The 14,063-nt window shown below is 42.7% G+C and overlaps 1 pseudogene; it reads right to left on the bottom strand.

Annotated features, from left to right (window-relative positions):
* Nucleotides 1–11,803: 11,803 nt before the first annotated feature.
* LOC120881108 lies at nt 11,804–14,063 on the bottom strand (annotated as a pseudogene).

Genomic DNA, 14,063 nt, shown 5'->3' with positions numbered 1-14,063 from the left:
CGTATATTCTGACCACTAAGTCCTCTTTTCACCTCCCCCAAATAGAATGTTTGAAGTTTGCTCTCGTTCTTTCTTAATAGTTTTGGTATCATTTCCGCAGCTCGTGTGGGCTTAGTCACTCAGTCCTGTCCGACTCTTTGTGGACCCATGGACTGTAGCCCGCCAGGCTCCTCTGCCCATGGAATTTTCCAGGCAAGAATACTGGAGTGGGTTGTCAATTTCTTCTCCAGGGGAATCTTCCTGATCCAGGGATCGAACCTGCGTCTCCTGCATTGACAGGCAGATTTTCTATCATTAGCGCCACCTGGAAAGCCTTGGCCTCCTTCTAAGTGTCACACCCAGTTCTTACAACCAGAATAAATTGTGATTGTCTTCTCCCAGGGACAATTTTCAGGGTGATCCTCTTGAATCAGAAAAATGTTAGGGATAGGCCATGGCTTTAAAGATCATCTATCTAATCCAGTATTTTACAGATGAAAAATTAAATCTTGAGGAGTTTAGTTACATATCTGATAGGCTGTGGAACTCCAACTAGAACTCAGAGCAGAGAAACCAGAATAGACTTTGTTTGTATAAAGAATCTACTGTGATAGCTGTGGACCCATGACTAATTACTGTCCGTATAATAATCTTATGTCATCAGAAAATCCTTTTTTTTTCCTTTTAGCCAGAGTGTGTGGCTTACAGGGGGCCTCTCAGGTGGTACTGGCTGTAAAGAACCAGTCTGCCTATGCAGGAGGCATATAAGACTCAAGTTCGATCCCTGGGTTGGGAAGACTCCCTGGAGGAGGGCATGGCAACCCACTCCTGTATTCTTGCCTGGAAAATCCCACAGACAGAGGAGCCTGGTGGGCTACAGTCAATAGGGTGGCCAAGAGTCAGACAGGGCTGAAGCAACTTAGCAGGCAGGCATACCCATGGCTTACAGGATCTCAGTTCCCTGACCAGAGTCTGAACAGCTTTCACAGCCATGGCAGTGAAAGCATCGAACCCTAACCATTGGACCACCAGGGAACTGCTGGAAAATCCTTATTTTCAGACAAAGAGGTTAAGACTAGAAAAGTAAGGGATAGTAGTCCAAACCCACATTAGCTGGCTTTTCACTTATTCATTTAAAAATATCGGGAGCTGATCTGTGCCAGGTGCTGTGCTGAGGACTCGAAAGTGTGCAAACAGAGGTGGACTCTTAAGTCACTTATGGCTTGGCTGCAGAGACAGATACCATTTAGACAACTGCACAAAAAGATGTGAGATTACCCTGACGAGCTGTGAAAGACAGGGTGGGTCATTTGTGCTGCATCTGACGTGAACGTTGCAGAGTCTCTTCCCATGGGGATGGTCCTCGCAGAGGCTTGGCTGGCTTGGTGCTGGCTTCCAGGAGGGCAGCTGGGGGTGAGGCTGGATGGCTTGGTGGGAGGACAAAGGGACAACATCCTGCCCTTTGACCAATTTCTCTGGGGCCTCTTGCTCTTGCTTCCTCTGGTGATTTTCTTGTCATAGTTGGATCAACAGGTCTGTCAACATATTTTTTTTGAAAAAAAAAAAAAAAAGTAGACAATTGTGAAACCGTGCTTGAGAGAGTGACAACTTGCTTTCTCTTCCAGCCCACACTTCTGAATCTTGGTAAAACTCCATGGAAACTGCGACCTTGACAGTGACTTCTCCTTACTATGAACCATAATCCTAAAATGGTAAGTTGGCTTGCTTATACATGGGTGAATGTCCATCTGTCCGTCCATCCATCCATCCATCCATCCACCCATCCATCTTTCCATCCTTTTACTCATTTTCTTAGGGGTTTTTCCCTCTTCCTGACACAATCGCCTCCTAAGGAAGTTTTTGTCGTTGGTTATGTTAACTCTGTCAAATTTTATTTGCTTCTGAGACAAATCAAAGTGAACATGGAGAATGCGATGACTTTGTTTGGACAAAATGTGGAATCTGGAATGAGTGTTGTCATTTTTACTTTCGCTGTTGTCATTATAAAGTCTGTGCAACAAACTTTTTTTCTTTTGGTGATGTCTTTCTAGATACATTTCCTTGCAAATATGTGCATATACTTATTATTTTGTGAAAACAAATCATGCCCTTTAAACATTTCTGTGGTCCTCTTCCCTCTTAGAAATGTATCACGAACATTTTAAGTATCAGTTAATAAGGCTCTTCAAAGTAATTTCAACGACTACATGGCATCCCGTTCATTGTAAGGAGGAGTTACAATTTATTTAATTTCTTTTTGTTGGGGACCGTTTGGAATTTCTTCATCCTCATGAACGTTGCTGCAAAGAACATTCTTTTTTAAAAAAATTAATTTATTTATTTGTCTCCCCAGATCTTACTTGTGGCACTCGGGATCTTCAATCTTCATTATAGCATGTTCTTTCTTTTATTTGAGGCATTCGAACTCTTTGCAGCATGTAGGGTCTAGTTCCCTCAGCAAGGATTGAGGCCAGGGCCCCGGCATTTGGAGCTGGGAGCCTGAGCCTCTGGACCACCAGGGAAGTCCCTGAAATGAACATTCTTGCATGTTGAACTTTGTGCTGCTTTCTATAAATTTCTTTCTGATGTGTGTGTGCTCAGTTGCTTCAGTCATGTCTGACTCTTTGTGACCCCATGGACTGTAGCCTGCCAGGCTCCTCTGTCCATGGGATTCTCCAGGCAAGAATATTGGAGTGGGTTGCCATTTCCTTCTCCAGGGCATCTTCCTCAGCCAGGGATGGAACCAGCTTCTCTTATGTCTCCTGCATTGGCAGGTGGGTTCTTTACCACTAGTGCCACCTGGGAAGTCCTTCCTTCTGATAGATTTCTGTATTAAAATCTGATAGAATTGCTAGATTAACAGCTTTTGATTCATGCTGCCAAATTCTCATTTTTCATGAGTTTCTATCAATTTACATTCCCTTCAATGAAACATGAGATATTTGTTTCTTCACTGATTCCCTGCCACAATAACAGTATACAATGGCAGTAAGTATTTTTAACCACTGAAAACTTTTCCAAGTATTATTATTATCATGTTACTTTTTTGGCTGCCCTGAGAGGCCTGCAGGACCTTAGTTTCCTGACCAGGGATCGAATCCGTGTTCCCTTGCAGCAGAAGCTCAGAGTCTTAGCCACTGGACCACCAGGAAAGTCTCTCATACCCTTGTTTCTATCTAAAATATGGGCCATATCAGAAAATCTAATTCTTTTTGGCTCTGAGTAGAAGGGAAGAAATATGGTTATCAAAAGGAAGATTTTTATCTTCAAATTATTAAAATTTTTCTGAATAGTTCAAAGAAGAAATAAAGATCACATAATGACATAATGAAAGCCTGCTTGACATTTCTCTTAAAATTTTAATGAGAGGTAATTTGATAACTAATTGCTGGTTAATACTTGTCTTGGGACTGTGAATTAGAAGTAATTTCACTGGTAAAATGATGCCTAGAGGGACTAAAACAAAGCCATCTATTAGGCTTTCATAAGACATATTTCAGGAGTCTCCATTTATCTACTTACCTATCTTAAGTGCAGTAAGAAGGTGTTGGGTAATAAACAATTTGTCTGGTCTTTGCTGGAGGTTCCCGGGGTGGGAATGTTTATTTATTATTTTACTTTTGGCTGCACTGGGTCTTCCTTGCTGCACACAGGCTACTCTCTAGTTGCAGGGTGTGGGCTTCTGATTGCTACGTCTTCTCTTGTTTCAGAGCGTGGGTTCTGGGCACATGAGCTTCAGTAGCTGTGACACATGGGCTAGGTTGCCCGGCAGCATGTGGAATCTTCCCAGACCAGGGATGAAACCTGTGTCCCCTGCACTGGCAGCTGGATTCTTTTTTCTTTTTTTTTTTTTAACTGTTTATTTTGTGCTGGGGTATAGTCCGTTAACAATGTTGTGATAGTTTGGAGTGAACAGTAAAGGGACTCAGCCATGCATATACATGTATCCATTCTCTCCCAAATCCCCCTCCCACCCAGGGGCAGGCAGATTCTTAATCACCGGACCTTCTAGGGAAGTCCTGAGGTGGAGATAATTTTAAGCCCTTGGAATTTCCCCAGGGAGAGAAATGACTCTTATTCAAGGAGGATCCCTCAGACCACACCCACATTTATGCTAATGAGATGAGTCAAGTGGGCTGGCTGTTCTGGAAAGACAAACCATGTGATGAGAGGGGTGCAGCTTTGAGCCAAGTGATAGCAGCCTGACCCCTGGCAGAGGGGAGAATAGCTGGAGACTGAATTCAGTCACACGGTCAATGACTCAAGTGGTCATTACCTACTTAATGAAACCCTAATAAGAACCAGTCAATCCTAAAGAAATCAACCCTGAATATTCACTGGAAGGACTGAGTCTGAAGCTGAAGCTCCAATACTTTGGCCACTTGACACAAAGAGCCAACTCACTGGAAAAGACGTTGATGCTGGAAAAGATTGAAGGCAGGAAGCAAAGGGGGTGACAGAGGATAAAATGGTTGGATGGCATCACCGACTCAATGGACATGAGTTTGAGCAAGCTCTGGGAGATGGTGAAGGACAAGGAAGCCTGGTGTGCTGCGGTCCATGGTGTCGCAAAGAATCAGACACGACTGAGTGGCTGAACAACAACAGTAAGAATTCTAGGCAAGAAGTTCGGTCAGTTTCCCAGTTGGTGAACATATTGCAGTGCCAAGAGGGTCATGCGCCCTAATTCCACAGGGAGAGGATGTGGAAGTTTTATATTTGTGAACTTCCTAGACCTCACTCTAAAGGTTTCTTTTTTGTCTGATCTTGAGTTCATCCTTTATAATAAAATACATAAATATAGCACTTTCCTTAGTCTTATGAGTCTTTTTATTAAATTATCAAACTAGAAGGGAGAAGTAGGAAATTCTGAATTTTTAGCCAGTCGGACACAAGTCTAAGAATGCCAGATCTTGTATTTCAAGTGAAGGGGTTCCTGTGGAGGTTTGCCCTCTGTACCCCGGCAGGCTCCTCTGTTCATGGGATTTCTCAGGCAAGAATACTGGAGTGAGTTGTCATTCCTTCTCCAAGGCATCTTCCAGACCCAGGGATCAAACAACCCCCATCTCCTGCACTGGCAAGTGGGTTCTTTACTACTTTGAGCCACAGAGGAAGCCTGGGGAGTTGGGTAGTTATCCTCTAAACTGCATTGCGCAAGGATGTTTCGGTGGGTGTTAAGTAGAGCTTCCTTTGAGGAGGTGGTTAGATGTTTGTAAATGGCTCCAAGCTGAAACTAAAGAGACTCTTAATGAAGGTGAAAGAGGAGAGTGAAAAAGTTGGCTTAAAACTCAACATTCAAAAAATTAAGTTCATGGTATCCGGTTCCATCACTTCATGGCAGATAGATGGAGAAAAAATGAAAACAGTGGCAGCTTTTATTTTTCTGGGCTGCGGAATCACTGCAGATGGTGACTGCCGCCATGAAATTCTGTGCAAGGCTTTCTCTAGTTGTGATGAGCGGAGGGGCTACTCTCTAGTTGTAGTGTGTGAGCTTCTCATTGCAGCGGCTTCTCTCCTTGTGGAGCACTGGCTCTAGGCATTGGGCTTTAGTAGCTGCACCAGGTGGGCTCAATCGTTGTGGCTCAAGGGCTTAGTTGCTAAGGGGCATGTGGAATCTTCCTGGAACCAGCGATAGAACATGTGTCTCTTGCACTGACAGGCGGATTCTTATCCACTGTGCCACCAGGGAAGTCTGCCAAAACTTTTAACTCATTATATCAATGGAACATTGTTATTTTGGCAAAGGGTGATACAGCCAAAATAAAAATCTTGGTAAAAAATAACCTTAAAATTTCTTTTACAGAAACAATCGATTAGCAAGAAAAGTTCCCACATACTGAGGCATGGATCTGTGTGTGCACCACTGCCCCATCCGAGGGGATGAGCTGGAACAACTAGTGTTTCAATGATAGCTGAGAATAGAGTTGACCATTGGTGGAAAGGGTCCCAGAGCCCTGCCTCCTGCCCTGGTGCTGTGTGTGTGTCTGATAATGTGTGTGAGTCTGATAATGTGTGTGATGACATTGTATTCCAGGGAGGTTAGCACTAGGTGAGTTCAGTTCAGTTGCTCAGTCGTGTCCAACTCTTTGCGACCCCATGAACCACAGCACACCAGGCCTCCCTGTCCATCACCAGCTCCTGGAGTCCACCCAAATCCATGTCCATTGAGTTGGTGATGCCATCCAACCATCTCATCCTCTCTTGTCCCCTTTGCTTCCTGCCCTCAATCTTTCCCAGCATCAGGGTCTTTTCAAATGAGTCAGCTCTTTGCATCAGGTGGCCAAAGTATTGGAGTTTCAGCTTCAGCATCAGCCCTTCCAATGAATATTCAGGACTGATTTCCTTTAGGATGGACTGGTTCGATCTCCTTGCAGTCCAAGGGACTCTCAAGAGTCTTCTCCAACACCACAGTTCAAAAGCATCAATTCTTCGGTGCTCAGCTTTCTTCACAGTCCGACTCTCACATCCATACATAACCACTGGAAAAACCATAGCCTTGACTAGATGCACCTTTTTTGGCAAAGTAATGTCTCTGGTTTTCAATATGCTATCTAGGTTGGTCATAACTCTCCTTCCAAGGAGTAAGCATCTTTTAATTTCATGGCTGCAATCACCATCTGCAGTGATTTTGGAGCCCAGAAAAATAAAGTCAGCCACTGTTTCCACTGTTTCCCCATCTATTTGCCATAAAGCGATGGGACCAGATGCCATGATCTTAGTTTTCTAAGCATGGGTATGGGGAGGGAGGTGGGTGGGGGGTTCAGGATGGGGAACACGTGTACACCCATGGCAGATTCATGTTGATGTATGGCAAAACCAATACAATATTGTAAAGTAATTAGCCTCCAATTAAAATAAATAAATTTATATTAAAAAAAAGAATGTAAAAAAAAAGGAAAGAAAGAAACTCAGGTCTGTGCACAGAATATAAGACTTAAGGACATCACCTCTCACGTCACTGGTCAAACACTGGAGCCCTTGTGGTTGATGGGGCTGGCAGCTGCTCACTCGCAGCATCCTGGAAGCAGGGGCTCAGGGTCCAAAATAAGACCCTCACCCACATCTCTCCCATATGTGAAAAGATATCTGCAGTGGAGTCATTATAAACAGAGGAGCTATAAAGAGAAATGAATAACTGAGCAGTCATGAAACACAGAGGGATGTTACACACGTGTGCAGAAGTAAGAGGTGCTGTTTCCAGGTATCCCCAGGAAGTGTAGAAAAACAATTTGAAATGCACCCAAAAAAGACAGCCCAGGTAGAAAGAAGACAGTAATTGTCAAAAAGTCCTTGTGAATTTTCCATTAGTGTAAAAATTTTTGCAACAAAATGAAATTGAAGAAGTTTCAACTAAGTGGAAAGATATCCTGCATTCATGGATCAGGAAATTAATATTGTCAAAATGTCCATACTATCTAAAGCCATCCACAGAGTCAATGTAATCTCTGTCAAAATTCCAATGACATTTTTCAAAGAAATAGAAAACACGCAATGCTAAAATTCAGATGGAACCACAAAAGACCCTGAATAGACAACGTACTCTTGAGAAAGAAGAACAAAGCTGGAGGCATCACACTCCCTAATTTCAAACTATCCTACAAATAAACTACTGTATTTACAGTCAACAAATATTTGACAAGGGAGACAAAAATCTCAGTGAGAAAAGAATCATCTCTTCAATAAATGGTGTTGGGAAAACTGGACAGTCACATATAGATGAATGAAGCTAGACCCCTGTCTTATAACATCTCCCAAAAAATAACTCAAAATGGAGCAAAGGTCTGATTATAAGACCTAAAACTGAAAGGAAACATAGGGAGAAAAATCTTCCTTGACTTTGGTCTTGGCAACATTCTTTCGGCTATGACACCAAAAGCACAAGCAACAACCAAAAATCAACAAGTGGAACTACATCAACAAAATGCTCCTGCACAGAAAAGGAAACCACCAACAAATTAAAAGGAAACCTACAGAATGGGAGAAGGTATTTACAAGCCATAAATCTGATAAGGGATTAATGTCCAAAAAGTATGAGGAATTCACACAACTCAGGGACAAAAGAACAAGCCAACTAAAAATGGGCAAAAGACTTGAATAGATATTTTCCTGAAAGAGACACAGATGGCCAACAGGTCCATGAAAACATGCTCAGCATCACTAATCATCGGGGAAATGCAAATCATAACCCCAATGACCTCACACCTGTAAGAATGTCAGTTATCAAAAAGATAACAAACAACAAGTGCTGGTGAGGGTGTGGAGAAAAGGGAACACCTGTGCACTGTTGGTGAGAATGTAAACTGATGCAGCCACTTTGGAAAACACTATGGAGGTTCCTCAAAATTTTAAAAATAGAACTACTATATGATCCGACAATCCCACTTCTGGATATATATCCAAAGCAAACGAAGTTCAGATCTGGAAGAGATATCAGTATTCTGTGTTCACTGCAGCATTATTCAAAGTCATCAAGATATAGAAACAACCTAAGTTCGTGTCAGTGGATGAATACATACAGATTTATTTACAATGATATATTATCCAGCTGTGAGAAAGAAGGAAATCCTGCCATTTGTGGCAACCTAGGTGGGTCCTGACGGCGTTACACTGAGTGAAATAAGTCAGGCAGAGTAAAGCAAATACTAAATTATCTCAGTTGTGTGTGAGCTTCCCAGGGGGTACAGTGGGTAAAGAATCCACCTGCCAAGTAGGAGACACAACAGATGTGGGTTTGATCCCTGGGTCAAGAAGATCCTCTGGAGTAGTAAATGGCACCCGACTCCAGTATTATTGCTTGGGAAATCCGATGGACAGAGGAGCCTGGTGGGCTACAGCCCATGGGGTTCAAAGAGTTAGACATGGCTGAGAAGGATGCGTATGCAGTGTGAAATCTGAGAAAGCAGAACTCACAGAAACAGAGAGTATAGCCTGATGGCTGCCAGGGGCTGGGGGCAGAGGGAATGGGGAAATGCTGGTCAGAGATTATGAACTTCCAATTATGAGATGAATGAGTTCTAGGGATCTGAGGTATAGCATGGTGACTATAGTTATTAATACTGCATTATATACTTGAAGGTTGCTAAGAGGGTACATCTTAAAAGTTCTCACCACAAACAAACAAATAGTAACTATGTGAGTTATGGAGGTGATAACCAACCCTCCCATAGAAATCATTTCTCAATATCTAAGTGTATCCTTAATCTTATAAAACTTATCCACTGTATACCTTAAACTTATAAAAGGCTATTATATCAAGTATATCTCAATAATGATGAGAAATAAGTAAAAAAAAAAAAAAAAAGAAAGAAAAAAAAGGTGTGTGTGTGTTTCTTTATGGCTGCCCTGGGTCTTCGGTGCTGCCTGGGGGCTTTCTCTAGTTGCGGCAAGCAGGGGCTTCTCCTTGTGCCGGCTGCTGCTGGAGCTCTAGGGCATGTGGCTACAGTAGTTGCTGCTCCCATGTGGGATCCTCCCAGTCCAGGGATCAAACCTATGTCCCCTGCACTGGCAAGCAGATTCTCAACCACTGGACCACCAAGGAAGCCCCAGGTTCAATATTTTATTTATTTATTTATTTTTTAAAATTTATTTATTTATTTTTAATTTTTACTTTACAATTCTGTATTGGTTTTGGCATAGATTGACATGAATCCACCACAGGTGTACAAAGAACATTCTCACACTCTTTAAAAGCACTTTGGTTTAGGTCACATGGAGACACTCCCGGTGATTGCCTCTGGTGAAAGGGACACACAGTAGGGCCTCCTTGGGTTAAGGCTCTCAGCCATAGGGTGGACTAGACCGCTGTCCACCCTACTTAACATCCATTCAGATATGCCCATTTCTAGAACTTCAAAACCATCAGCTAAAAACAACTCTTTATTCAAATGACTTTGAGATCAAGGCTGCACATACCATGACTGAAAACAAATGGAGTTTAAACTCTCCCTACAGACTTCTCTGTACTTTGTCAGGAATAACTGAGATGAAATCAATGCCTTAGACCAATGGTTCACATTCTCCTCCCCTTTAAAAATTTTTATGATAAGCACAGTGATTTTCAAAAGCAGTTTAACATGTATATCTATATCTGAATTACTTTGCTGTACAACTGAAACAATATGCAGTCAAAACAGACTCTTTGCGACCCCATCGACTGTAGCCCACCAGACTCCTCTGTCCATGAAATTCTCTGGGCAAGAATACTGGAATGGGTTGCCATTCCCTTCTCCAGGGGATCTTCCTGACCCAGGGATCAAACCCAGGTCTCCTGCAATGCAGGCAGCTTCTTTACTGTCTGAGCCACCAGGGAAGCCCAAATCAACTGTACTCCAATTAAAAAAAAAAAAAAAGGCAGTTTGCAAAGCAGTTGCAGCTCACATTCAAGTTTGCAGTCTTAGGTTAGTGAGCTATCCTCCTGAGTGGCAATGCCTCACCTGCTACACTCTTATCTTTTTTCTTTTTGGCTATGCCCTGTGGCTTGTGGGATTTTAATTCCCTGACCAGAGACTGAAACTGCAGCCCATGCGTTGGAAGCTCAGAGTCTTAACCACTGAATGGTCAGCGAAGTCTTGAGATTTTATTTATTTAGCAATACCTTTGCCTTCCAATGACAGCCTTATGTAAGAAGTGTCTGTTGTGTGCACCTCCAGGGAATGGCCATCACATACTATTGCTCTAGTGCATGTAAACCACACAGACAGCTTTACTCAGAGTGGTTGGTCTCTACACCATGCACTAAGGCCCAGTAGCTCCTTGTTTTAACACGCTGGTGTTGCATCATGAGATTGCAAGCCATTTCAAAAGCATTAGACCTGGCTGACAATTACCTTAAACTGCAATGCAGGAGATACTGGTTCGACCCCTGGGTTGGGATGATCCCTTGGAGGAGGAAAATGGCAGCCCACTGTAGTATTCTTGCCTGGAGAATTCTGTGGACAGAGGAGCCTGGCAGGCTACAGTCCCTGAGGGCTCCAAGTGTTGGGGATGACTTAGCAACTTAACAACAACAAAATACAGCCTTGTAGCCACTTCCGTTCATCATGTTTATTAAGGTTATCACTTTTTTAACCTGGTTTTATTGTATTTATGTACCTCCTTTTATATATTTTTATTTTTTAAAATTAAATTTATTTATTTTAATTGAGTTATTTATTTGTCTACACCAGGTCTTAGTTGCAGCATGCTGGGTCTTTTTAGTTGCCGCACGTGAACTCTTAGTTGGGCATGTGGGATCCAACCAGGGATTGAAGCCAGGCCCCCTGCAGCTGGAGTGCAGTGTCTTAGTCACTTTACTTCCAGGAAAGTCCCTTCCTGTCTTTTTTTTTTCCAGACCATTCACACAGAATGGAATAAAACTTTATTCTTTTCAATTCCACACATAGACAAGATGCTGAGAAAGCCCTTGTCATCTCTGACAGAGAAGCAGAGCAGCTGTTTCATGAATGACAGCACAATTGAAGCTAAAATAATATAAAAATAATTTGAAAAATCCCTTTTCTGTACACACTCAAAGCAAGAAAGCTAAACAGCTTCTTTTTCTGCTAGCCAGAAAACATGTTTCTATTTATTTGGGCTTTAAAGTTTGGTGGACTTCACATCTGTGTGTATATATGTGTGGTTATGCATGTCTAATCTATGCAGTGTCGTAGCCCCTAATTTTTATCTAGTTTGTCTAATCATTAAGCTAGATAACCAATTAGAATACTATTATATCACCTTGAACAACTTGACATAATTGCTTCTTTGAAATACAGGAATGTTTACACATTTATTTGGCTTGTAAAGGACTGAAATATTACGATATTATATATCTAGCTTTTTTGAAAAAGAATATGGCTTTTAATAAGTTGATTTTTGAATTCCAGAGCATAAGTCCCTTTTCAAAAAATTTCTGAAGCTGACTCAAAGTAGGAAGAATGTCTTCTGATTTGGCCAAAAATATGGTGAATATTTTATATCCTTTAAAATTTGAAGAATAAGTCTCCAAGGGGGCCGTTTGTATGTCAACTGTTCAGCTCAACTCGCCATGAAGTGTGTTTGTCAAAGTATCTCCGCTTGACCAGCAGAGGGCACTTTAAACACCTCTGCATTGCTTTAGGGAGCAAAGGCAGATGGTGCAGAAACACAGTGTTCACCTCAGATCAAGGAGAGCCCTGTGGGTTGCTTTGTGAAATTCACAAAAATATAGAAAATATGGACTGTACCACAGGGTTTCAATTGGAAAGTTATGTGTGAAGTCAACTATGGAAGGGTGTACTTATTGTCTCTTATATTGATCTTCAGCTCATTCCTCTTTCCCAGCTCAAGAACCTCGGTGTAGGGCAGCAACTTTTTACAGGTAAGAGAGTCTATTTTTCAAATGATTTGGTTGAGTTGTCTATTTTCTCTTCTATATTTATTCTTCTGTTTGAAAGTCCAAGGCAACTTAACAAAGGATGCTGTGTCCTACCCCATTTAGGGGTAGAAATAAAACTATCAGAAATACTGAGATTGGAGCCGCCCTCTCAGGAGTTGGGCGGCACTGTTTCCTTCCTCCCAGGGAGAACCCTGGGAAAATATTGTGCCCCGTTTTGTTATGGTGAACTCACTAGACTGAGGCTGTGCTATTAAGGGGAACGAGTCTTTCTCTTAGTTGAAATCTAGTTTATCATCTGTTTTCTCAGGAGGTGATTAAGACATCTTTTCTCATGGGGGCTACAACCCATAACCTTTCTGAAAAAGTACTTTCCATTCTGCAAAAGCGTTACTCTAGATATACACCCCGTGTCGCTTCCATTTTTACCTTTTCTGTTGGCTCCAGTTTAGTGTCGAAAAGGATTAGAAAGGATTGTATGTATGTGCTCACATGGGTTTTAAGTAAACTTCTTTGATCCTTAGAGAAATGTAACAGTAAATTCATTTTTTCCATATACTGTTAATAGCTTTTTTGCCTTCTCTCTGCCTCTGGCCCACTTTGTTCTCATTTGTCCTAGAGCTGACAGATCAAGAGGGAATGGGGTCTTCCAGCAGCAGTCCTTTGAGATGGAGATGTACTCAGTGAGTCCTCACCTGAAAAAGGATCACTAACTTACTGGGTTAAGTCAACCTAATTATCCCTAAGGTGCCTGGGGTTGTGTGTTTGCTCGTATGTCTTGTTTTGTTTTAGCTGCACCATATGTGATTCCTTGTGCCGTTTTCTTTCTGTTATTTTTCTTGATGACGCTGAGCTTCGGCTTCCTCCTCAGTTCCGACACTAGTCAGCCTTTCTTGCTTCCCTCATCTTGCTGCCGATGTAGGCCTCAAAGAAGAAGTGGCAGAAGAGCACGAAGTAGCTGAGGCACATGAGCGAGGACCAGGAGCTATTCCGAAAGTGGGAGTGACACCGCTCACGCTGCATCCGCTGGGAGACCGGGTAATTGATGACGCAGCCTATCAGCATCTGAAGGATCTGGGACAAGGTGATGAACGTGGCGAACTTCCGGGAGACTCGGAAACCCGCCGCTGGCAAGGCACAGTAAGAGTACACGCTACAGTTCATAGTCATAAACCAACCACCCCCAGCAACCATGTCCTTGTACGAGTCCCAGGAGTACAGAAGCACAGGGATGTGGTGGTACCAGGGTAGGAAGATCAGCTTCTGCTTCCTCAGAATAATGAATACTGGATCTCCTAGTTCGGGTGCTTTGCTTAGCACAAATGCGTAAGCCCGGAATTTGCTGGCAGGTCCATTGTGAAAACCCTGGTCACAAACTGAATGCTTCAGGCCTTTGGTCATCACAGTGTACACCATATAAGCACCAGTTCGAAGAGCCCTGAATATACTGAAGACTGCAAGGGTCAGAGACCAGAGCACTAAAGGCTTCCTCAGTTCAAACTCAGGTGCCGACCACCAAAGACAAAGGCAGCATACAGAGCGGAAAACTGGAAAGATTTCTTCCAGTTTTCCTGCACCCACTGGATGGCTTCATTCTCGTTGAACTGCTTTTCGAATTCATATTCTTGTAAAGTCAACACTGACATGTTCACTGGGGCTGATCTTCGCAGTTGCTAGGCATTCTCTGCGCCTCTGCTCCCAGTTCCTCTCTCTGGGACTCCCCTCCTCCCGG

The sequence above is a fragment of the Oryx dammah genome, unplaced genomic scaffold (assembly GCF_014754425.2).
Source record: "Oryx dammah isolate SB20612 unplaced genomic scaffold, SCBI_Odam_1.1 HiC_scaffold_22, whole genome shotgun sequence".
In the NCBI taxonomy this organism is placed as follows: Eukaryota; Metazoa; Chordata; class Mammalia; order Artiodactyla; family Bovidae; genus Oryx; species Oryx dammah.
This window is presented reverse-complemented; position numbering and strand designations above follow the sequence as displayed.